The 26,761-nt window shown below is 42.6% G+C and overlaps 1 long non-coding RNA gene across 1 annotated transcript; it reads right to left on the reverse strand.

The window, feature by feature from the left end:
* On the reverse strand, positions 1-26,755 carry LOC138438999 (uncharacterized). The gene is made up of 4 exons (XR_011256526.1): positions 26,365-26,755; positions 25,451-25,696; positions 20,824-21,073; positions 1-315 (listed from the first exon to the last, which is right to left on the reverse strand). It is a non-coding gene; the product is annotated as an uncharacterized lncRNA (long non-coding RNA).
* Positions 26,756-26,761: the final 6 nt, after the last annotated feature.

Consider the following 26,761-nt stretch of genomic DNA (forward strand, 5'->3'; position numbering starts at 1 on the left):
TTATGCTGAAAGCAGCACAGGAACCAGCTTTATTTAAAATATACTATACAGGAAAATACTTCCAAACCAAGCCACGCAGAGGGTTAGCATAGAACAACTTTAGAAAAAGAAAACTCACTCTTTATGTACTATCTTTTATTTAGGAGTTTCTTTTTGCATTTCTACTTACACAAAACTACCTCTTTTTCTGGTAAAGGAGTTGAAGCTTCGTAAAAGTTCTCAACATGACGTTTGTTCCAGCGTGGTGTTTATTTCCTGTTCGACACTGTCACAACGAGGCAGCTGGACCCTTTCAGTACTCAACTTCATGCATTGCTGTGTACACAAAACGTGATGTCTTCTTACAAAATTCACACACCTGCTGTACTTAAATATACTCCAAACTCACTTTCTTTATGATTCATTTTAAGGGCAATAAAGAAACAGTGACAGTTATTATAATAGGATTTAATATGAAGGAAAGTATAACCTATGTGTGAGGCTGTTGCTACCTACAGGCTCAGAACTAAGAAACTGAGTGCAGCGGGCAAAAAGAAAAGATCGTGGATACTTCATATAGAAACTTCTAGAGGACTTCGGGGCGTGTTCCACATGAATGACGCATACGACACTTTCAATTCTCACTAAACATTTACTTCCAAATTATCTCTGAGCTCTGAAGAAACACAGGCCACTGCATAGAAGTAGTTTAATGGACTCGTTCTAAATAATTTCTTGATTAATTAAGAAATTCTGGACCCATGAGCTAAGCTTTCACTTAAAAAGTAGTAATGATACGTTTCGCCTGTGTAACCGAATGAACTACCGTCAATGAAGCTGTCTCCCCAGACAGTTTCACTTGCCCAGACATAGGGGGTGTGGCCCCGCCCCGGGGCCGTGGAGGGGGCGGCAGGCGGGACGCAGAGTCAGGCAAAGCGCTCCGGCAGCCTGGCCCACCCCGTCCGCGTGCGCCCGTGCTCTCCCAGGCACTCCGGGTGCCACCCTCTGATCCGCGCCCCACCCTGGGCCTGCCCTGGCTGTCAGCGCAGCAGCACGCGGGCACACACGGACCTGAGCAGCCCCGCGGAGAACGCACCTGGGCCGGCCTGAGATGCAATGCTCCTGGGGCAGGACTGAGCGACCCCGGTTGCCAAGGCCACCAAGGCCACTTGAATGAGAGCGCTTTTCGGTTTCTTCCTTAGTAAGTTGCTTGTTCGTGTAAGAAGTCATCCCCGCCAAGGCCTCCAGCTAAGCCCAGCCAAAATCGCCAACCTGCGGACTTACTCACAGCCTAGATGAGTCTTACTGCTTGAAACCCACTGAGTCTGGGGTGGCAAAGGGCTGTCACGGGTCATCACTGCGACCACAGACTCCGGACGTGGGGTCGTGGGGGGACTGAGTATACAGGCAGACAACAGCCAGACCATATGTGATAACAGAATGCTGACCCACAGTCTGGCAGCAACCAGCCAGGGAGCCAGCCTGTAGCCTCTGCAGCCATCAGGCCCGGCAGTCAGGACTGATCCACACCGGCTTTGGTGTGTTTTATCCATCCTGTCAAGTCAGGGCAAGGCAGAAAAGCGAAGTGTGCCCCAAAGCAGGCACACCAGATGCCCCGCGTCTGTCGCATGCAGCCCATCCCCCGCTTCCCTGGGCCCGCAGCCTCCAGCAGGGCACACTGAGCCTCCCGCGTTTCGCTCCCGCCCATCTTCGAGGCTCTGCTGGACACAGTGCTGGTGGCCAACGCCCTCTTGAAAGAAAGCCCTCAATCAACAGCACGTCTTCCTGGTCAGTCTTTCTTTACTTCCACTGCACGAGGGCGCAGAGACGTGTAGACGCCATTACCAGCTCTGACAGAGGTATAACCAGGAGCCAAATGGACAGGTCATAACGTAAATAAAAGTGCCTGGTCAAAAAGCTGCGTTTTCACATCCCTTCACTTCAGCTTTGCCTTTTACAGCAGAGTCTTTCGTCGCAGGTGACGAGACATTCCTCACCGTGTGCCTAGGAGCTTCTCTTAACCCTTCAACCTCAAAGCCTTTCTCCTCTGAAGCCCCTTTCCTGGTGATCATCCTTGTCAATCTCCTCTAAAGTCACCGCCTAGTCTAAATCCACCAGATCTTCAATCAGTGATGGCTTTCCCCATGAGGCCATTTCCATCAGCCACAGTACGTCCTGACGCTCACAAGATCTGTAATCTTAGCTTTGCAATCTCTTTGCCTCATGTTCTTAAAAGTGTTCAGTGTCCGCCCTCAGTCAGAGGTGGACAGAGAAGCTGCGGCACAGCGGACGGTGGGGCATGGAAGGGACATTTCTATAGAGCTAATTCTGTAAGTGCTTCGGTAGATCAATTCTGATTGTGAAGCCAGGAAGCGATACTTCACTGTTTTCATAATCTTCTTGTGTTTTAGAAAGATCTTTTGGAAACAAAAAACATTATGGTAAAAAATTTTATCTAAAAACAACCCTCAATACTTTTTATTTTTTAAATAGCATGTCAAGTGTGATTCCCTTGATCACACATTCATTTTTATAGTCTATCTATTTGTATACATGCATTGGAGATACGGCTAAATGGTATTCACCAATGTTCATGATAACTGCTCCTTATGGTGGGGCCTTAAGTGTGTCCACATATGTTTATACATGTGTGTATATGTTTACTTTCTTCTTTGTACAGTTATATATTATTAGAAGTTGTTTAAAAGGCTCTATGATTTTACAAAACAGTAAAGTTTTTCTTTTTGAAAGCCCAAAAGTTGAAAGTATACAAATAAACATCTATTTATTCAATAACTTACTGACAATTTATGAAAGTAAAAAACAATCAGGGAAGAGTTTACAAATGTATATATACCAAATAAACAGTAGGTACAAGAAGGCTAAGGGAGTAAGTAAAAAAAATCAGGGATCATATAAAGTAAAAGGTTAAAAAACTAAAAGAACAGATAATGAGGGAGGGAGAAAGAAAAATTACCCAATGAAAGGGAATGAAAGAAAGTAACCCAAGAAGAAGACAGTTATGGGGGGAAAAAAACAACGAAACATCTAGATTCGCAATGCTGACTTTCACCTTGACATGTAAATAGCTTGCAGACATCACTCCCATACTCACAAGGAAAGAGCTGAAAAAAATCAACAACTTTTCTTAGGATGACCAGAGATTAAGATCAGAGGGCAAACCATCATGCAAAAAGCAGAGCTGGCTCGCTAATCACTGGAGCATGGGCTGGCTTAAGAGGTAAAGACCACTGGGGGCCAGGTCTTCCATGAGCTGTACCTCCAGGAGTTTCAACAGGTTCTCACGGTGAATTTTGCAGGAAGACTCCCCTCCCCTGGTGTCCATGGCAGTGGGAGGGACCACGCAAGGGAAGAGGCATTTTGAAATACACATGGGGCTTTCTCTTCTTTGATCAGAGACCTGCCCTCATGGGAAGCTTTGCTGTTGCAGCCAGTGACCTGGGGAGAGGACAAGTGGGTGAACCAAGCCCCTGCTATTCTTCCTGCCTCACAGGGCAGGAAGGAGGGCAAGGAGGCTGACGGCCTCTTGTCAAGTTCACAGCCCGTGGACACCGGCCCATTAAAAAGTGAAGACTTATCCTAAGACTACAGAACGCTTCTCCTCCCCCATACCCAGCCACCACATCAGCAGGGCTCCAGGATAATCAGAGTGGATTATGACTAAGAAAGATGAGGCAGAGCATCTGTCTAAGAGAGAGTTTCGAGGGAACTCCGACAGTACAGGAAAGAGCAAAGACCACAGCGGAAATGGAGGTGCTGGTACCTCCAGCTACAGCAAGGATTAAACACAGCACAACTCCTCACCAGATAAGAAAAACCATGACGCTGAAGGTCTATTCACCTCCCTTCCTACTACCCAAAGCACATGCCTGGCTCCCACCAAAAATAATAAGACACACAAAAGGCACTTTAAAAACTGCTGTCTGGGACGTCCCTGGTGGTGCAGTAGATGGGAAGCCACCTGCCAGTGCAGGGGACGTGGGTTCGATCCCTGGTCCGGGAAGCTCCCACATGCCACGGACACCACCGCTACTGAAGCCCACACGCCCTGGAGCCTGTGCTCCACAAGAGGAGCCACTGCAGCAGGAAGCCCGTGCACCAAGGTGAAGAGCGGCCCCCGCTCGCCACAGCTAGACAAAGCCCACACCCGGCAGCCAAGACCCAGCGAAGCCAGAAACTCAACAACAAATCTGTTTTTCAAAAAACATGAGGGGCAGTCCTAAGATGGCAGAGGAATAGGACAGGGAGACCACTTGCTCCCCCACAAATTCATCAAAAGAGCATTTAAACGCTGAGTAAATTCCACAGAACAACTTCTGAATGCAGGCAGAGGACATCAGGCACCCAGAAAAGCAGCTCATTGTCTTCAAAAAGAGGTAGGAAAAAATATAAAAGACAAAAAAAGAGACAAAAGAGGTAGGGAGGGAGCTCCGTCCCGGGAAGGGAGCTCCGTCCTGGGAAGGGAGTCTTAAAAAGAGAGAAGTTTCCAAACACCAGGAAACACTCTCACTGATGATTCTGTGGCGAGCCTTGGAAGCACAGAGGCAACATAACAGGGAGGAAAACTAAATAAATAATTAAAACCCACAGATTATGGGCCCAACGGTAACTCCTCCAATGGAGAAGCAGCGCAGCAGAGAAGCCTGCAGAGAAGCCTGCATCCGCCACTAGCAAGCGGGGGCTGGGCAGGGAGGCGAGGGCTGCATTGCTTTTTGAGGATGGGGCCCAAATGCCCCGAGGGTAACCAGAGTGAACTAACTTGGGCTAGCAAACCAGACTGTGGATAGCTACCACGCGAAAAGCTCTAACATAAGACACCGCCAGGACTGCGCACAGAACAAAGGACCGGACAGAATTAGCCGGCTGCAGACCATCCCCCTCTGGTGACAGGCAGCCAGAGCCGGAAGGGCCGGAACGGGGCAATCGCAGCCCCAGAGAGACATTACCTACCAAACTGCAAGCAGGCTTCTTTGCTAACTAAGACTTCTTGGGGTTCTGGACAGTCATCATCCGCCTGAGAAGGTGTGCCAGTTGTACACCCAGAAAACCAAGCAGCAGGGATGGGAGAGGCAATAAGTCACAGTGACCACGCTCGCCAAACACCTGAGCTACTTGGACCTGGGAAGGGCACAAAACGCAGGCCCAACCGAGTCTGCGCCTCTGAGGACTACCCGAGTGCCTGAGCCTGAGCGGCTTAGACCTGGGAGGTGCATGCAGCCCAGGGCCGGCCTCAGACAGTTCCCGGCGGAGCAACCTGGAGCCTGAGCTGCGTGTGCCGTGGGCAGGGGCAGGCGCAGTGTGGCTGAGGCACTGCGGGCACTCGCCAGTGTTATTTGTTTGCAGCGTCCCTCCCTCCACACAGCGCGACTGAACAAGTGAGCCTAAAAAAAGCATCCACCACCACCCCCCTTGTGTCAGGGTGGAAATCAGACACCGAAGAGACCAGCAAACAGAAGAAGCGAAAACAGAGGGAACCGCCTTGGAAGTGACAGGTGTAATAGATTAAAACCCTGTCGTTAGTACCGACTACACAGGAAGGGGCCTGTAGATCTTGAGAAATATAAGGCGGACCAAGGAACTACCCAAAAATGAACTGACCCCACACTGCCCACAACACCACCAGAGAAAGTCCTAGATATATCTTTACTATTTTTACGATCATTCTTTTTTTTCTTTTTCTTCTTTTTTAACTTTTTAAATTTTTAAGTCCTCTATTACTCCTTTCGGAGAAGGCAATGGCACCCCACTTCAGTGCTCTTGCCTGGAAAATCCCATGGATGGAGGAGCCTGGTGGGCTACAGTACATGGGGTTGCGAAGAGTCAGACATGACTGAGTGACTTCACTTTCACTTTTCACTTTCATGCATTGGAGAAGGAAATGGCAACCCACTCCAGTGTTCCTGCCTGGAGAATCCCAGGGACAGGGGAGCCTGGTGGGCTGCTGTCTCTGGGGTCGCACAGAGTCGGACATGACTGAAGCGACTTAGCAGTAGCAGTATTACTCCTTTAATTTTCATTTTTATAACCTACTATCACTTTTCCAAAAAAAAAAAAAAGACCCTATTTTTAAAGAAAACTTCATATATATATATTTTTTTTAATAATTCTTGTGACTTTGTGGGTTTTTTTCTTCTTCTTTTCTTTAATATTGTATTTTTGAAAATCTAACCTCTACTCTAGATTTTTAATCTTTGCTTTTTGGTATTTGTTATCAATTTTGCACCTTTAAAAACCCAATCTTCAGTACCCATTTTTACTTAAGAGCGAGATTACTGGCTTGACTGCTCTCTCCTCCTTTGGACTCTCCTTTTTCTCCACCAGGTTGCCTCTGTCTCCTCCCTCCTCCTTCTCTTCTCTACTCAACTCTGTGAATCTCTGTGTGTTCCAGACGGTGGAGAACACTTAGGGAACTGATTACTGGCTGGATCTGTCTCTCTCCTTTTCATTCCCCCCTTTTATCCTCCTGGCCACCTCTGTCTCCTTCCTCCCTCTCCTCTTCTCTGTATAACTCCGTGAACATCTCTGAGCGGTCCAGTTGTGGAGTGCACATAAGGAAGTGATTACTGGCTAGCGAGTTTGATTCCACCTCATCTCATTCGGGTCACCTCTAACTCCCTCCTCCCTCTTCTCTTCTCCATGTAACTGTGAACCTCTCTGGGTGTTCCTCACTGTGGAGAAACTTTTCATCTTTAACCTAGATGTTTTATCAATGGTGCTGTATAGAAGGAGAAGTCTTGAGACTATTGTAAAAATAAGACTGAAAACCAGAAGCAGGAGGCTTAAGTCCAAATCCTGAGAACACCAGAGAACTCCTGACTCCAGGGAACATTAATCGATAGGAGCTCATCAAACACCTCCATATCTACACTGAAACCAAGCACCACCCAAGGGCCAACAAGTTCCAGAGCAAGACGTACCACAAAAATTCTCTAGTAACACAGGAACACAGCCCTGAGCTTCAATATACAGGCTGCCCAAAGTTACTCCAAAACCATGTCATCTCATAACTCATTACTGAACATTTCACTGCACTCCAGAAACAAGAAATCCAGCTCCACCCACCAGAACACCGACACAAGCTTCCCTAACCAGGAAACCTTGACAAGCCACCTGCACAACCCTACCCACAGCGAGGAAACTCCACAATAAAGAGAACTCCACAAACTGCCAGAATACAGAAAGGCCACCCCAAATGCAGAAATATAAACAAGATGAAGAGACAGAGGAATACCCAGCAGGTAAAGGAACGGGATAAATGCCCAACAAACCAAACAAAAGAGGAAGAGATAGGGAATCTACCTGATAAAGAATTCCAAATAACAATAGTGAAAATGATCCAAAATCTTGAAATAAAAATGGAATCACAGATAAATAGCCTGGAGACAAGGATTGAGAAGATGCAAGAAAGGTTTAACAAGGACCTAGAAGAAATTAAAAAAGAGTCAATATATAATGAATAATGCAATAAATGAGACCAAAAACACTGGAGGCAACAAATAGTAGAATAATGGAGGCAGAAGATAGGATTAGTGAAGTAAAAGATAGAATGGTAGAAATAAATGAATCAGAGAGGAAAAAAGAAAAACGAATTAAAAGAAACAAGGACAATCTCAGAGACCTCCAGGACAATATGAAATGCTCCAACATTCGAATTATAGGAGTCCCAGAAGAAGAAGACAAAAAGAAAGACCATGAGAAAATACTTGAGGAGATAATAGTTGAAAAGTTCCCTAAAATGGGGAAGGAAATAATCACCCAAGTCCAAGAAACCCAAAGAGACCCAAACAGGATAAACCCAAGGCGAAACATCCCAAGACACATATTAATCAAATTAACAAAGATCAAACACAAAGAACAAATATTAAAAGCAGCAAGGGAAAAACAACAAATAACACACAAGGGGATTCCCATAAGGATAACAGCTGATCTGTCAATAGAAACTCTTCAGGCCAGGAGGGAATGGCAAGACATACTTAGAGTGATGAAAGACAATAACCTACAGCCCAGATTACTGTACCCAGCAAGGATCTCATTCAAATACGAAGGAGAAATCAAAAGCTTTACAGACAAGCGAAAGCTGAGAGAATTCAGCACCACCAAACCAGCTCTCCAACAAATGCTAAAGGATATTTTCTAGATAGGAAACACAAAAAGAACCCAAAACAATAAAGTACATGGCAACAGGATTATACTTATCAATAATTACCTTAAACGTAAATGGGTTGAATGCCCCAACCAAAAGACAAAGATTGGCCAAATGGATACAAAAACAAGACCCCTATATATGTTGTCTACAAGAGACCCACCTCAAAACAAGGGACACATACAGACTGAAAGTGAAGGGCTGGAAAAAGACATTCCATGCAAATAGAGACCAAAAGAAAGCAGGAGTAGCAATACTCATATCAGATAAAATAGACTTTAAAACAAAGGCTGTGAAAACAGACAAAGGACACTACATAATGATCAAAGAATCAATCCAAGAAGAAGATATAACACTTATATATGTACCCAACATAGGAGCACCACAATATGTAAGACAAATACTAACAAGTATGAAAGGGGAAATCAACAATAACACAATAATAGTGGGAGACTTTAATACCCCACTCACACCTATGGATAGACCAACTAAACAGAATATTAACAAAGAAACACAAACTTTAAGTGATACAATAGACCAGTTAGACCTAATTGATATCTATAGGACATTTCACCCCAAAACAATGAATTTCAGCTTTTTCTCAAGTGCTCATGGAAACTTCTCCAGGATAGATCACATCCTGGGCCATAAATCTAGCCTTGGTAAATTCAAAAAAACTGAAATCATTCCAAGCATCTTTCTGACCATAATGCAGTAAGATTAGATCTCAATTGCAGGAGAAAAACTATTAAAAATTCCAACATATGGAGGCTGAACAACACACCTATGAATAACCAAAAAATCACAGAAGAAATAAAAAAAGAAATCAAAATATGCATAGAAACAAATGAAAATGAAAACACAACAACCCAAAACATGTGGGACACTGTAAAAGCAGTGCTAAGGGGAAGGTTCATAGCAATACAGGCATACCTCAAGAAATAAGAAACAAGTCAAATAAATAACCTAACTCTACACCTAAAGCAACTAGAAAAGGAAGAAATGGAGAAGCCCAGGGTTAGTAGAAGGAAAGAAATCTTAAAAATTAGGGGAGAAATAAATGCAAAAGAAACAAAAGAGACCATAGCAAAAATCAACAAAGCCAAAAGCTGGTTCTTTGAGAAGATAAATAAAATTGACAGACCATTAGCCAGACTCATCAAGAAACAAAGGGAGAAAAATCAAATCAATAAAATTAGAAATGAAAATGGAGAGATCACAACAGACAACACAGAAATACAAAGGATCATAAGAGACTACTATCAGCAATCATATGCCAATAAAATGGACAACATGGAAGAAATGGACAAATTCTTAGAAAAGTACAACTTTCCAAAAGAAATAGAAGAAATAGAAAATCTTAACAGACCCATCACAAGCACGGAAATTGAAACTATAATCAGAAATCGTCCAGCAAACAAAAGCCCAGGTCCAGTCGGCTTCACAGCTGAATTCTACCAAAAATTTAGAAAAGAGCTAACACCTATCCTACTCAAACTCTTCCAGAAAATTGCAGAGGAAGGTAAACTTCCAAATTCATTCTATGAAGCCACCATCACCCTAATACCAAAACCTGACAAAGATGCCACAAAAAAAGAAAACTACAGGCTGATATCACTGATGAACATAGATGCAAAAATCCTTAACAAAATTCTAGCAATCAGAATCCAACAACACATTAAAAAGGTCATACACCATGACCAAGTGGGCTTTATCCCAGGGATGCAAGGATTCTTCAATATCCGCAAATCAATCAATGTAATTCACCACATTAACAAATTGAAAAATAAAAGCCATATGATTATCTCAATAGATGCAGAGAAAGCCTTTGACAAAATTCAACATCCATTTATGATAAAAACTCTCCAGAAAGCAGGAATAGAAGGAACATACCTCAACATAATAAAAGCTATATATGACAAACCCACAGCAAACATTATCCTCAATGTTGAAAAATTTAAAGCATTTCCCCTAAAGTCAGGAACACGACAAGGGTGCCCACTTTGACCACTACTATTCAACATAGTTCTGGAAATTTTGGCCACAGCAATCAGAACAGAAAAATAAATAAAAGGAATCCAAATTGGAAAAGAAGAAGTAAAACTCACTGTTTGGAGATGACATGATCCTCTATATAGAAAATCCTAAAGACTCCACCAGAAAATTACTAGAGCTAATCAATGAATATAGTAAAGTTGCAGGATATAAAATCAACACAGAGAAATCCCTTGCATTCCTATACACTAATAATGAGAAAGTAGAAAAAGAAATTAAGGAAACAATTCCATTTACCATTGCAAATAAAAGAAAAAATACTTAGGAATATATCTACCTAAAGAAACTAAAGACCTATATATAGAAAACTATAAAACACTGTTGAAAGAAATCAAAGAGGACACTAATAGATGGAGAAATATACCATGTTCATGGATCAGAAGAATCAACATAATGAAAATGAGTATACTACCCAAAGCAATCTACAGATTCAATGCAATCCCTATCGAGCTACCAGCAATATTTTTCACAGAGCTAGAACAAATAATTTCACAATTTGTATGGAAATACAAAAAACCTCGAATAGCCAAAGCAATCTTGAGAAAGAAGAATGGAACTGGAGGAATCAACCTGCCTGACTTCAGGCTCTACTACAAAGCCACAGTCATCAAGACAGTATGGTACTGGCACAAAGACAGAAATATAGATCAATGGAACAAAATAGCCCAGAGATAAATCCACACACCTATGGACACCTTATCTTCGACAAAGGAGGCAAGAATATACAATGGAGTAAAGACAATCTCTTTAACAAGTGGTCCTGGAAAAACTAGTCAACCACTTGTAAAAGAATGAAACTAGAACACTTTATAACACCATACACAAAAATAAACTCAAAATGGATTAAAGATCTAAACATAAGACCAGAAACTATAAAACTCCTAGAGGAGAACATAGGCAAAACACTCTCTGACATAAATCACAGCAGGATCCTCTATGACCCACCTTCCAGAATATTGGAAATAAAAGCAAAAATAAAGAAATGGGATCTAATTAAAATTAAAAACTTCTGCACAACAAAGGAAACTATAAGCAAGGTGAAAAGACAGCCTTCGGAATGGAAGAAAATAATAGCAAATGAAGCAACTGACAAACAACTAATCTCAAAAATATACAAGCAATTCCTGCAGCTCAATTCCAGAAAAATAAACGACCCAATCAAAAAATGGGCCAAAGAACTAAATAGACATTTCTCCAAAGAAGACATACAGATGGCTAACAAACACATGAAAAGATGCTCAACATCACTCATTATCAGAGAAATGCAAATCAAGACAATAAGGTACCATTTCACACCAGTCAGAATGGCTGCGATCCATAAGTCTACAAGCAATAAATGCTGGAGAGGGTGTGGAGAAAAGGGAACCCTCTTACACTGTTGGTGGGAATGCAAACTAGTATAGTCACTATGGAGAACAGTGTGGAGATTCCTTAAAACACTGGAAATAGAGCTGCCTTATGACCCAGCAATCCCACTGCTGGGCATACACACCGAGGAAACCAGAATTGAAAGAGACACGTGTACCCCAATGTTCATCGCAGCACTGTTTATAATAGCCAGGACATGGAAGCAACCTAGATGTCCATCAGCAGATGAATGGATAAGAAAGCTGTGGTACATATACACAGTGGAGTATTACTCAGCCATTAAAAAGAATACATTTGAATCCGTTCTAATGAGGTGGATGAAACTGGAGCCGATCATACAGAGTGAAGTAAGCCAGAAAGAAAGCCACCAATACAGTATGCTGCTGCCGCTGCTACTAAGTCGCTTCAGTCGTGTCCAACTCTGTGCGACCCCATAGACGGCAGCCCACCAGGCTCCCCCGTCCCTGGGATTCTCCAGGCAAGAACACTGGAGTGGGTTGCCATTGCCTTCTCCAATGCATGAAAGTGAAAAGTGAAGTCGCTCAGTCGCTCAGTCGCTCAGTCGTGTCTGACTCTTGGCGACCCCGCAGACTGCAGCCTTCCAGGCTCCTCCGTCCATGGGATTCTCCAGGTAAGAGGACTGGAGTGGGGCGCCATTGCCAATACAGTATACTAACGCATATGTATGGAATTTAGAAAGATGGTAACGATAAGCCTGTATGCAGGACAGCAAAAGAGACACAGATGTATAGAACAGTCTTTTGGACTCTGTGGGAGAGGGAGAGGGTGGGATGATGATTTGGGAGAATGGCATTGAAACATGTATAATATCATATAAGAAACAAATTGCCAGTCTAGGTTTGATGCAGGATACAGGATGCTTGGGGCTGGTGCACTGGGATGACCCAGAGAGATGGCATGGGGAGGGAGGTGGTGGTGGGGTTCAGTATTGGCAACACGTGTACACCCATGGCGGATTCATGTTGACCTATGGCAAAACCAATACAGTATTGTAAAGTAAAATAAAGTTAAAAAAAAAAGAAAGAATACTGAGCTTGGCCAAAAGCAGCAGAAAAAAAGCAAAAAAATAAAAAATAAATTTAAAAAACCTGAGATCTGGAAAGTCAAAGCAAGCATGTGAACCAGACTCCAATATGGCAGAGATTTTGAAATGATCAAATGGGTCTTTTTTAAAACAATGACAAATATGATGATGGTTCACATGGAAAAAAATGAACAACATGCAAGAACAGACAGGTAATTTAAGCAGAGATGGAAATTCTAAGAAAGAGTCAAAAGGAGACCCTAGAAATCAAAACTACTACAAAGAACTGAGTGCCTTTGCTGGTTCATCAGGAGGCTGTGGCACATGACCAAGGAGAGACTCAGCAAGCTTGAAGACATGCCAGTGAAAACTTCCCAAACTGAAATGCAGAGAGGAAGAAGAAGGAAAAAGAAAGAGAACATCCAGTAACTGTGGGACAGTTCCCAAAGATTTAACATTTGTGTAGTTAGACTATCGGAAGGAGAAGGAAAGAGGCAGGGAAAAGAAATATTTGAAATAACAATGGATAAGAACTTTCAAAATTAATGGTAGACACCAAACCACAGATCCAGGAAGCTCAGCAACATCAACCAAGATAAATACCAAAAATTGTATACCTGGCATATCACATACAAATTATAGAAAACCAAAGGAAGAGACAAAATCTTGAAAAGTCAAGAGAAAAAAAAAAAACTCACCTTACCTATAGAGGAATAAGGATAATATTTACATCAGACTTCCCCTCAGAAATCATGCAAGCAAGAAATAAGTGGAGTAAAATATTTAAAGCATTGGAAAAAAAAAAACCCACTAACCTAGAATTCTGTATCTAGTGAAATTATCCTTCCAAAGTGAAGGGGACACTAACAATAATCTGAAAAGGAAATAAAACAATTCAATTTTCAATTGCATCCAAAAGAATAACATATTTAGGAATAAATTCATGCAAGGAGGTATAAGGCTTTTACACTGAAAACTACAAAATCTTGCTGAAGGAAACTAAAGAAGACTGTAATAAATGCAAAGATATCCTATGTTCTTGGATTGGAAGGCTTAATACTGTTAAAATGACTACCAAATGGGGTACAGAGATTCATTGCAATGAACCCCTTCAAAATCCCAATAGTGTTTTTGCGGAAATGGGAAAATAAATTCTAAAACTTGTACGGAAGCTCAAGGGACCTAAAATAGCTAAAACAATCTTGAAACAGAAGAGTAAAATTGTAGTCTCCTATGGCTCAATTTATGGCACCTGCATAAGGACAGACACATAGACCAATGTAACAGAATTGAGATTCCAGGTATACATCTATGGTTAACTGATTTTTAACCAAGGTGCCAAGGCCATCCAATGGGGAACAGGTAGTGTCTTCCCAAAACTGGTGCTGGGAAAAATAGATATCCACGTGCAAGAGAATGGAGTGTACGTCTGCCTCACACCATATACAAACATTAACTCAAAACAGACTGAAGAACTAAGCGTGAGAGCCAAAACTACAAAACTCTTCGAAGAAAACATGAAGGGGAAATCTTCATGACACTGGATTTCGTGATGATTTCTTTAGTGATGACACCAAGAGCACAATTGACAAAAGAAAACACAGATAGACGGGACTATTAAACTATGAAATGTCTGCTTATAAAAGACGTATGAAGGGAGTGAAAAGACATACCACAAAATGGGAAAAAATATTTGCAAGTCACATAAATGATAAAAGTTTCATTTCCAGAATATATAAAGATCTCCTAAAATTCAAAAACAAGCATACAAGCCAATTTAAAAATGAGCAAGTGACTTGAATAAACATGTCTTCGAAGACAATATGCAAATGGTCACCAAGCACACGAAAAGCTGCTCAATGTCATTAGTTATCAGGGAGATGCAAATTAAAGTCACAGTGAGATACCACCTCACAACTATTAGGATGGTTGTTACATTTTCAAGTTCAAGTTAGCAAGTGTTGGAGATAATATGGAGAAACTGAACTCGTACATCTCGGATAATGTAAAATGGTGCATCTGCTATATAACAGTGTGGTGGTCATGTACCATATGAGCAGTAATTTCCCTCCTGGTATGTGCACAGAAGAATTGAAAACAGATATTGAACAAATGCAAGTACACGTGTGTTCACAGTAGTGCTACCGACGTTAGCCAAAACATGGGAACAGCCCAAGCACCTAAGAATGGTGAATGGATACACAGATTGTGGCATATACATACAAGAGAATGCTACTCAGCCACAAAAAAGAATCAAGTACGGACACATACTACAACACGGATGAGCCGCAAACACATTATGCTAGCTTAAAAAGATCAGACACAAAAGCCATACAGTGTACGAGCCTATGTGTATGAAATACCCAGAATAGGTAAACCCACAGAGTCAGAATGCAGACTGGTGGTTGCCAGGGGCTGGGGGAGGAGGGAATGGTATGGGATTTTATTTCCACCATGGAGTTATCAGAATGTTTTGGAACTAATCAGAGGTAGTAGTTGCACATTTTGAAGATGTTAAATGCCACTGAATTGTTCACTGTAAAATGGTTAACTTTATGCTATGTGAATTTCACCTAAATAAATTGTTTTTAAAATAATGGAGAAATATAGACCTTTTCAGACAAACAAACAACAAAAAAAAAAAACCTGAAGGAATTTGCTCCCAGGAGAACTGTCTTGCAAGAAATGCCGAAAGTTCTTCAGAAAGAAGGGAAATGACATGGCTCAGAAATTCAAATATACTTTTTAAAAAGTATATTTGAATAAAAAAGATGGTTAGAGAAGGAACAGATGAAGGCAAAACAAAATTTTTCATTTTTTTATATTCTTCACTGATCTAACAGATCTATTGTTTGTTCAATATAATCAACAAAGAGCAATATATTGGATGATTTATAGCTTACAGATAAGTGAAATGACACCAATGTTATAAGGAATGGCAGAGAATGGAGAGTCTACTCCTATCCATGAAGCAACATAATGTTATTTGAAATCAGATTTAGGTTAGTTGCAAATGTATACAGTAAACTTAGTGAGTGAGTGAGTGAGTGAAGTCACTCAGTCGTGTCCGACCCTTTGCAACCCCATGGACTGTAGCAGGCTCCTCCGTCCATGGGATTTTCCAAGCAAGAATAATGGAGTGGATGGCCGTTTCCTTCTCCAGGAGATCTTCCCGACCTAGGGACTGAACCCGGGTCTCCGGCATTGTAGGCAGATGCTTTACCATCTGAGCCACCAGGGAAGTCTCCACTAAAACAATTTTTAGAGGAGTATAATTGATGTACTAAGAAAGGAGAGAAAACGGAACAATATAAAATGTTCAGGTAAAATCACAAAAGGCAGAAAAAGAAGGAAAGACCAAAAAGAAACACAGAACAAATGCCAAAAAAATAGAAAACATGTATAGCAATAAATATTAATCCAACTCTATAAGGATCACTTTATAAGTGAATGATCTAAACACATTAAAACACAGAGACTGACAAAGTGGATTAAAATACAACAGTCAACTACATGTTGTTTAAAAGAAACCCACTTTATATAAAGACAATGCTAGATTAACAGTAAAGGAGTAGAGACAGATATACCATGCTGCTGCTACTATTGCTAAGTCGCTTCAGTCGTGTCCGACTCTGTGCGACCCCACAGATGGCAGCCCACCAGGCTCTGCCGTCCCTAGGATTCTCCAGGCAAGAACACTGGAGTGGGTTGCCATTTCCTTCACTAATATACCATGCTAGCACTAATCAAAAGAAAGCTGGAGAAATTGTATTGATGTCAAACAAAGCCAACCTCAGGAGAGGATAATCATCAAAGATAAAGACAGGCATTTCATAATGATAAATGGGTCAACTCTACATGAAGACATAACTATTTTTAATGCGCATGCACCTAACAACAGGTCAAAATATGTGAGGCACGAATTTACAGATCTGCAAGAAGAAATAGATAAACCCACTATTATAAGCCTCCCATCAGTAACTGACAGATCCAGCCTGTAGAAAATCATTAAGGACACAGTTGAGTTGACCAGCACCATCAATCAACCAAATTCAATTGACATTTAAAGAATAGTTCATTCAACAACAGCACAATGTACATTCTTTCCAAGTTCATATGGAATATTCATCCAGATAAACCACATTCTGAAACTAAACTACTAGTTATCAATAACTGAAACAGTTTGAAAATGCTGAAATATTGGGGAAATCAATTACACATTTCTACATAAGACATGAATCAAAGAAAAAAGTCTCGAGATTTTTTAAAATACTTTACATAAATATGAAAATGTAATTTATTGAAGTTTGTAGGATGCAGAAAAAGCAGTGCTTAAAGAAAAATGTATAGTATTGAACACATGTTAGAAAATAAGAAAACTCTAAAATCAAGAATCCTGGCTTCTGCATTAGGAATCTAGAGCAAGAAGAGCAATATAAACCAAAAGCAAAGAGAAGAAAATAAGTAATAAAAATTAGTGCAGGAACCAATGAAATTGAAAGCAGGAAAACAATAGAGAAAAATCAACAAATTCAAAGCTGATACTTTTAAAAGATCAATAAAATGTATAAACCTCTAATCAAGGCAAAAAGAGAAGACAGAAATTGCTAACCAGAAATTCAAATGGGATGATCAATGGATTGCTACTGAGCCATTGGACATATAAAAATAGTAAAGGGATATTCTGAACAATTTCAACATCCACAAATTTGATAACATATTAAACAGGCCAATTTCTTAAAAGATAAAATCTAACAGAACTTTTAAAAAGAAAAAGAGATAATCTGAACAGCCTATATTTAATAATAATATAGGTGCTAAAAAAATTAAGCAGCAGGTCAAGAGTGTTTCACAACTAGACTTTTAAGAAAGAAATTACACAAATTTTCTACAATCTCACCCAGAAAAACAGAAGCACTACGCTGATACCTGCACCAAATAAAGGTATTATAAGAAAGGAAGACTACAAACCAATATCCCTGATGAAAATAGATCCCAGTTTCTCAACAAATTATTAGCAAGTAGAACCCAACAATGCATGAAAAGACTTACATACCACAAGCAAGTGAAATTTAATCCAGTAATGCAAAGCTGGCTCAACAGTCCAAAATCAGTTAATGCAATCCATCACATGAAGAGGCTAAAGAAGAAAAATCATACGATCTTATCAATGGATGCAGATAAAGCATATGACAAAATTCAACACCCATTCATGACAAAAAACTCTTAGTGAACTAGGGATAGAGGGGAACTTCCTTAACTTGATAAAGAACATCTGTGAAAAACCTAACAGCTAACATCAGACTTTACTGGGAGAAGACAAGTGCTCTATCCCTCTCATGGGGAAAAAAAAGGCAAGAATGTCTCCTTATTCCACACCTATTCAACATCACACTGAAAGTCCTAGATAATGCAATAAGACAAGAAAAGGAAACAATAAAAACATACATATTGGGAATCTTTGTTCTCAGAAGATATGATTCTCTACAAAGAAAACACCAAAGAACTAGCAAAAAAGGAAAAAAAAAAGTCCTAGAACTAATAAGCAATTAGAACAAGGCTGCAGGATATAAGGTTAATATAAAAAAGTCAATCACTTTTCTGTATACCAGCAATGAACAAGTGGAACTTGAAATTAAAAACAGAACACCATTTACATTAACTCCAATAAAAATCAAATACTTAGGTATAGATCTAATAAAATATGTATAAGATCTACATATGGAAAATTACAAAACTCTGAAAGAAAGCAAAGATCTAAATAAATGGAGAGATATTCCATGTCCAGGGAAAGGAAGACAATGTATTTAAAATATCAGTTCTTCCCCAATTTGATCTATGGACACAACACAACCAAAATCCCAGTGAATTATTTTGTGGGACTCAACAAACTGATTCTACAGTTCATTTGAAAAGGCACAAGACCCCAAAATGTAGTTGTTGTCCTACAACAGCTAAGTCATGTCTGACTCTTTGAGACCTCATGAACTGCAGCACGCCAGGCTTCCCTCTCCTTCACTGTCTCCTGGAATTTGCTCAAACGCATGTCCATCAAGTCAATGATGCCATCCAACCATCTCATCCTCTACTGCCCGCCCCCTCTCCTCCTGCCCTCAAACTATTCCAGAATCAGGGTCTTTCTCCATGAGTCAGCTCTTTATATCAGGTGGCCAAAATATTAGAGCTTCGGTTTCAGCGTCGGTTCTTCCAGTGAATATTCAGGGCTGATTTCCAGGATTAACTGGTTTGATCTCTTCACTACCTACAGTATTTCAAGAGTATTTCAGCACCACAGTTCAAAAGTATCAATTCTTTAGCTCTCAGCCTTCTTTATGGTTCAACTCTCACATCCGTACATGACTGCTAGAAAAACCATAGCTTTGACTATACAGACCTTTTCCGACAGTGTCACGTCTCGGCTTTTTATTATGCTGCCTAGGTTTGTCACAGCTTTTCTTCCAAGAAGCAAGCATTTTTTAATTTCATACCTGCAGTCATTTGAAAATGCACAAGACCCAGAATAGCCAACACAATACTAAAGAAGAACAAAGTTCAAGCACTACATTATAAAGCTATAGTAAACAAGGCAATGTGGCATTGGTGAGAGCGGACAGATAAATGGAACAGAATAAAGAGCCCGGGGGAAAAAAGGATCTAGACACAGATCTTGAATCTTTCACAACAACTAACTCCAAATAGATAATACACCTAAACGTAGAATGCAAAACTATAAACTTTCTAGAAGATAAACTGTGAGAATATCTAGGTGGCCTTGGCTTTGGCAATGACTTTTTACTAACAATACCAAAACCACAATCCAAGAAAGAAAACAAATTTTGAAGATGGACCTCATTAAAATTTAAAACTCTGTTTTGTTAAAAATGTTGTTGTTCAGTTGCTCAGTTGTGCCCAACTCTTTGTAACCCCATGGACGGCAGCACACTAGGCTTCCCTGTCTTTCACTGTCTCCTGGAGTTTGCTCAAACTCATGTCCATTGAGTCGGTGACGCCATCCAACCATCTCATCCTCTGTTGCCCCCTTCTCCTCCTGCCCTCAAACTTTCCAGCATCAGGGTCTTTTCCAGATGAAAAAGACAAGACACAGACTGGGAGGAAATCTTTGCAAAATGCATATCTGATAATGGACATGTATTCAAAATATACAAAGAACTTTTACCACTCAACATAAGAAGGTATCTTAATTTTTTTAAGTGGGCAAAAAATCTAAACAGACACCTCACCAAAGTAAATACCTAGACAGCAAATAAAGATATTAAAGATGTTCAATATCACATGTCATAAAGAAACTACAAATTAGAACGAAAATGTGATGCCATTACACACTTATTAAAACGCCTAAACTTCAAATAACTTACTATATCAAGTACTGATAAGGATGTGGAGCTAGTGAGGATTCTTTGGAAGACTGGCAGTTTCTAACAAAGCTAAATATGGTCTTCATATAATCCAGCAATCCAAATGAGCTGAAAACTTATGTCTACACAATAAGCTGCACACAAATGTTTACAACAGCTTTATTCATAATCACTGAAAATACCAGAGCGTCCTTCAGTAGATGGGTGGCAAACAGTAGCATATTGCTCAGCAATAAAAAGAAATGAGGCATCAAACGTAAAAAGACGTGAAGGAAACTTACATGCATGTTGCTAAGTTAAAGAAGCCAGTCTGAAAAGGCTACACACTGCGTGAGTCCAACTCTATGAAATTCCAGAAAAGGCAAAACGACAGACGGTACAAAGATCAGCGGTCGCCCGTTATTAGCATCCTGCATTTATATGCAACCAATGTTGACACATTCTGATTAGCTGAAGTGTCTACTTTTAAGCATTCACATCTCTTTTTGTATTGTTGTAAAGATTTTGACAGCTGCACCACACCATGTCCACGATTACATTATCACTCAGAGAACTTCATTACCGTAAATATCTCTCCCTCCCTTCTTTGTACTGTCTGTCATTTTGCCTTTTCCAGAATTTCAAGATGTTTACGGTTTTACAGTTTATGAACTCTTAAAACTACACACGTCAGCTAATCGGAATGTATCAACATTGGTTGGTCGTTTGGGACAAATGCAGCAAAGAAATGCAAGATGTTAATAACGGGAAACTGTAAAGACACGCTCTGTATTATATGCTTAATTTGTCTATAGATTTCATTAAGTAAATAAAATTTAGTAATTAAAAAACCGTACCTGGGTTTGATCAGGATTGAGTCCGCACTGAATATATCAAAGCATCAGCGGATTCAACTTCCAGAGAAACTGTGCTGTCGCTGCAGTGGTTAGAGGCCAGCACGCACCTCTCTTCCAGGCTGCCGTGGAGTTCACACTAGAAACCTGGCCATCGTAATGCTTTTAACGGGCGTCCCTGGTGGCTCAGCTGGTGAAGCATCCATCTGCAATGCGGATGACCTGGGTTCGATCCCTGGGTTGGGAAGATCCCCTGGAGAAGGGAAAGACTACTCACTCCAGTATTCTGGCCTGGAGAATCCCACGGACTGTCTGGTCTGTGGGGTTCACAAAGAGTCGGACATGACTGAGAGACTTTCACTTCACTTCATTAGGGCAGAAAAATCACAAATGTCTGAGCAGCATCGGTACTTGCAACCTCCAGTGAGTAAGCATAATCGCCCTGAAGTGGCTTGTAAAGCGTCTGGGGCAAGAGAATCACAGGGCAGTGGGCACAAATATCTTCATCGTGCCAGCCATTGCATCGAAACAGGACACCCCTCTTCCCCAAAGTGGCAAATCGATTCTAAATATATTGGTTTCAACAACAAAGAATGAATTTGCTCCATTTCCTGTTCAGAAAACAAGTTTTCAAAGGAGCTCTTTGGCTATGCCCGTGGCCTTAAATTATAGGCAAGGTGCTGAAACACCTCGATCCCTCTCCCACCCCCACCCGCCCCGACGTAGGAGATGTTGCCATTAGTGTCTGTCGCTATTTTAACGTTAACAGGAATGGTGCAATCACTGCACTCTTGTCACAGATATGAAAATACAGATATGCCTTTGGCCAGAAGGGATGAACTCAACCCAAGCTCTTTCTCACTCCTTTATTACAAACAAAACACAACTCTGGTATAATCTCTAGGAAAAGGAGTAGTTTAGAAACATCCCCCACTGGTGTAACAGCCTTTACAGGATGGCTGCCGCAGGACTCAGAGAGATCGCAACATTTCCAAAGTTTCTGGACCTCACATATTGCAAAATACAGGAGAAGACTTGGTTATTTGGAAAAAAGACTTGGGTGGAAGTAAGATAGTTCAGTTCAGTTCACTTCAGTCACTCAGTCGTGTCCGACTCGTTGTGACCCCGTGAACCGCAGCCCACCAGGCCTCCCTGTCCATCACCAACTCCCGGAGTTCACTCAGACTCACGTCCATCGAGTCCGTGATGCCATCCAGCCATCTCATCCTGGGTCGTCCCCTTCTCCTCCTGCCCCCAATCCCTCCCAGCATCAGAGTCTTTTCCAATGAGTCAACTCTTCGCATGAGATGGCCAAAGTACTGGAGTTTCAGCTTTAGCAGGAAGTAAGATAAGAATTAGTAACAAATCTTGAAATATTAGTAGAAAGTTAAGAGCGATACTAAAGATTGAGAGAAATATATTGAAGGGAAGGCATTTTTGGTGACAGTTAAAATTGAAAGCTATCCATAAATTAAAGGTGGATTCTGCGCCACTGTTCTCCACTTTGCAGGTTTATTTCCAGCATTAAGGACAGTGCTAAGAGAGGCCGGAGTGGAATATGCATCGAGTGGGACTAAGAATATTCTGCAGGCAACAAAGGAGAAACGGGAGAGCACTAACGTCAAATACACGAGGATGCGGAGGAGGTTAAACTAGGAAGGACTGCTCTAAGCCTGCCTAGCGTCCATCAGCACAGCGTCCGTAGCCTTGGCGGACGGGCAAACTTCACCTGTGTGGACCAAACGTACTGAGAACCCAGACTCTCCCACCGCTAGTGTCCAACAGCTTGTCTGCAGTAGTCGTGGGAAAACCTCATTCTCAACCAGGAGACAAAGTCCAAATGCCAACTGTCATAGCTGGATATTTCCCTGTGTGGTAGAGAAGAACACGCCCAGCTCCACACTGACTCTCACCTCTGGGCTCAATCGTGCTGGCTCTGCACTTCTGTAAAAGGACATCGACTATAACCTGAAATATACACGGGAGCGCTTTCTCCATGCTCTGCCTCCCAGGCTTGGCCTTTCCATTTAAGGAGAGAGAAAAACGTGCAGGACAGAAAAATACCAATTATCTGGCTGGAGATTCAAAGGAACATTGTGAACAAAGGATTCTGGCACCAAGAAATATGCAACAAGCCCCTCCTCTTTGGGTTAAAAAAAAAAAAAAAGAACCCTCAATGCTAATTTGGGTAAAATGGTTTTCCGGGACACTAGTCCGCCATCTTCTCTGTCTGTTGGCTTCCCAAATAAAGCCACTATCCCCTTGACCCAACAACTGGTCTGTGGATTTATTTGACTGTCAGGCTGCGAGCAGTACCTGCTTGGACTCGGGAATACCTGCATTGCTCCTACACAGACAAAACATAGTATATGATTCCCCCATCACATACATGCTTCTCATCAAAGAGCCAGCCCTTCCCGTCCTTGGCTGCCCTGCCTTTGAGGTGTGTGGACACCACCACCCTTCTCTTCACCGTGTTCATGCCCGGATCACTAAACTACGGCACCACACACAGGAGGCCTCCCTCTTCGGGGCGTGGAGAACAGAGCACAGCGCACTCACTGCAGGCACGTCCGCGTCTTCTCTCCGCATCGAAGCGGAGCAACCAGCCTCAGCCTGTCCTCTCCACCCGCATCTCCTCTCCTCCCGGTGTCTTCTCCTCAGACCATTCCCAGAACATCCAGTTCATGCTTCTGAAATTCTAAGACATTAATAACGCAGGTGGAAGCAGACAGGGTAGGGGGTCCCCAGAGAAAGGGAACCAGACATGGCCTTCTAGACATGAGAGAAGCCATTTTTGGTCTAAGCCATTTTGAGCTCTAAGCCTGGCCGCAGTGCTTGCCCTTGACCAGGTCTCAGCCGTTAATTATATTAAAAGAAATGAAGAAATGCAGAGCCAAAGAAGACGCAATCAAGAAACAATAGTTCACCGATAACAGAGCCCGAGTTCCCCCAAAGGGGTGCAGGTGACAATCTGATGCAACCACTGTTGTTGTTCAGGCGCTCAGTCATGTCTGACTCTGCAGCCCCACGGACTGTAGCCCCCTGGCTCCTCTGTCCATGGGATTCTCCAGGCAAGAACACTGGAGTCAGCTGCCATCTGCAACCACTGAGTTCTGCAGGAATTAAGGCCCACCCCTCCACGCCAGTACAGAACGGAATGATGATGTTGACCCTTTAAGACCAAGACTTGGATAAATGAAAACCTGGACTCTGTTGACCTTCACCCCAATGCAATGCTGAATTCTCCTCTGCTCAGGCCCCTTCACGAACGTGCATGTGAAGTGAAAGTCACTCAGTCATGCCCGACTCTTTGCAACCCTGTGGACTATACAGTTCATGGAATTTCCCAGGCCAGAATACTGGAGTGGGAAGCCTTTCTCTTCTCCAGGGACTCTTCCCAACCCAGGGATTGAACCCAGGTTTCCCGCATTGCAGGCGGATTCTTTACCAGCTGAGCCACCAGGGAAGCCAAATTCATGACTGTGCATGTACCTTAGCTTAAAACTTCCCCAACTTGGCTGTTCTGGGAGGCACTGCCCTGGGATGGAAGAGCCTGGTGGGCTGCCCACCTATGGGGTCGCACAGAGTCCGACACGACTGAAGCGACTTAGCAGCAGCAGCAGCAGCAGCAGCAATCTTTATATCAATTTAAAGGTATTTGTTCTTTTTAAACTTCAACATCTAAGGAAAATTCCCATTTAAAAAACTTCCTTCACTCCATCCAAGTGTTCGAACTTTCAGGACTGTTTTCCTCTCTGCATGTTTTCTATCCTAAGGAAGTGGGTCTTTCCTCTGAGTGACACAGAATACTTTTCTGCAGGCATTTGCTTAAAATTTTAGTCTTGCACTTGTCACTTTGTAATTCTTGATAAAAAGCATAGCTGATGTGGCTGATATTTGAAGATGTTGTGAGGACCACAACTGTAGAGGGCTTTCCTGGTGGCTCAGAGGGTAAAGCGTCTGCCTGCAGTGCGGGAGACCCGGGTTCGATCCCTGGGTCAGGAAGATCCCCTGGAGAAGGAAATGGCAACCCACTCCAGTATTCTTGCCTGGAGAATCCCATGGACAGAGGAGCCTGAGCAGGCTACAGTCCACAGGGTCGCAAAGAGTCGGATACGACTGAGTGACTTCACCTAACTCACTTTCACTTAGGCGCTGTACTAAGCGGTTCACAAACATGTGCTGTTTTAGCCTTATCCATACAAGCATGGGGTTCCAGGCAAGAATACTGGAGTGGGTTGTCACGCCCTCCTCCAGAGGATCTTTACGACCCAGGGATCGAACCCACGTCGCTTACATCTCCTGCACTGGAAGGCAGGTTCTTCACCACTAGTGCCACCTGGGAGGTTCTGTTTTAACCTCACCAGAGCCCTAAAGCGGCAACAGTATACCTATTTATCATCTGAATTCTTCCCATTACAAGTAACGGAAAACCAGACCTCAACTGCCTGAAGCTTAAAAGGAAGTTATTCACTCAGGTTAACTGGAAAGACTCAGAGTTGGCTTAAAGCCCCTTCAGGACTTAAACTACCTCACCAGGGCTTGGACTCTGTCCAAATCTATGGCACTTCCTGTTTAATCTCCTTCTGAGGGTTCAGAACAGCCCCCAACAGCTTCGGGCTCTCACCTGGTGAGAAGACAGCCAGCACAGCTGCAGCTTCGCATCTTTCCTTGTTCCTACACTCGGCAGGAAGAAGAAAGGAATCTTCCCGTTGCTCCCACAAGTAGGCAGAGTCCATCTGATCGGACCCGCTCCGTACTACGCTCATGCCAACTGTAAGTCACTGTGGCCAGGACACGGAGACGTTCTGCTGAGCTGAGGCTGGTCGTAAGCTCCATCCCAGGGCGCCTGATGGAGCAGGGCTCATGGACGCTGAGGGGAGGAATAAGTGCCCCCTTTATGTGCAGAACCCAAAAGTAAGACCTACTGACTGATCCCAAAGCTCTGGCGCTCTCTCCTCTGTGCTGGAGGGACACTCCCAGTCACAGAACAAAAGGTTCTCAGACCAGTGACCCTGCCTTGCCTCCGAGCCCCATCACCAATCGGAACATCAATCAAGGTTACAGTGTTTGTTGGAAAAGCTTCCAATAGTATGTGAAGATTAATAAAATTCACTTCATTATGAATTTAATTTGGCTTTACCAAAAAATTTTAGCTGTTTTTAGTCAGTTTCTACAAGCTTCCAAACAAAAGTGGCCACCTTACAAAATTTAATTCCACTAGGAAAAAAAATCTTCAATGAAGCTTCTAATTGTCTTGTCTCGTCAATATAATACCATTCATTCCCATGTTACATCACTAACGTGGCCTTCACCAATCAATGATCTATTTCCAACCAACTTGGGAAGTTCTTTAGACCTCGCTTTCAGGGGAGTGGAGAAAAAAGGGACTATTTGCTTTTTGCATGCTGTCTCTGTACTTTCAGCTGAACTTCATTTGAATGAAAGCTGAAATAGTACAACTGGGTCAGTGTCTCAACAAGCTTCTGTTGGTCTCCGGTTGGGCCAGAGTGTGGCGTTAAGCACGGGATCCAAGCTTACCTCTAACAACTAAAAAGCCAAAGAAATGTACGAAACTGGTTTTCGGACGCTGGACAACGGTAGTGCGTGATGTGATGCTTAGAGAAGGGAAACCAGGGGGCCCAGGCGAGTCCAAGACATAACCGAGGCAGGGCGGCGGCCCGGGGAAGGCGGGCTCCAGGAACCGCGCGGGGCGCGTGGGGAGAGAGCCGCGGGAAGAGCGCCCCGGGCCCGGCCGCACGCCAGCCCGCCCCGCGCGACCCCGCGCCCCGCGCTCCGCCCGCACGCCTGCGCGCGGGCCCCCACCGAGGGCCGGGGGAGCGAGCACCCGCGGCGCGGCCTGTGCGGCGCGCGGCCGACGAGCGCGCGGTAAGAAAGCCCCGCCCAGGCGCGGTGGGCGCGCGGCAGGGCCGGCGAG

The sequence above is a fragment of the Ovis canadensis genome, chromosome 4, assembly GCF_042477335.2.
Source record: "Ovis canadensis isolate MfBH-ARS-UI-01 breed Bighorn chromosome 4, ARS-UI_OviCan_v2, whole genome shotgun sequence".
NCBI lineage: Eukaryota > Metazoa > Chordata > Mammalia > Artiodactyla > Bovidae > Ovis > Ovis canadensis.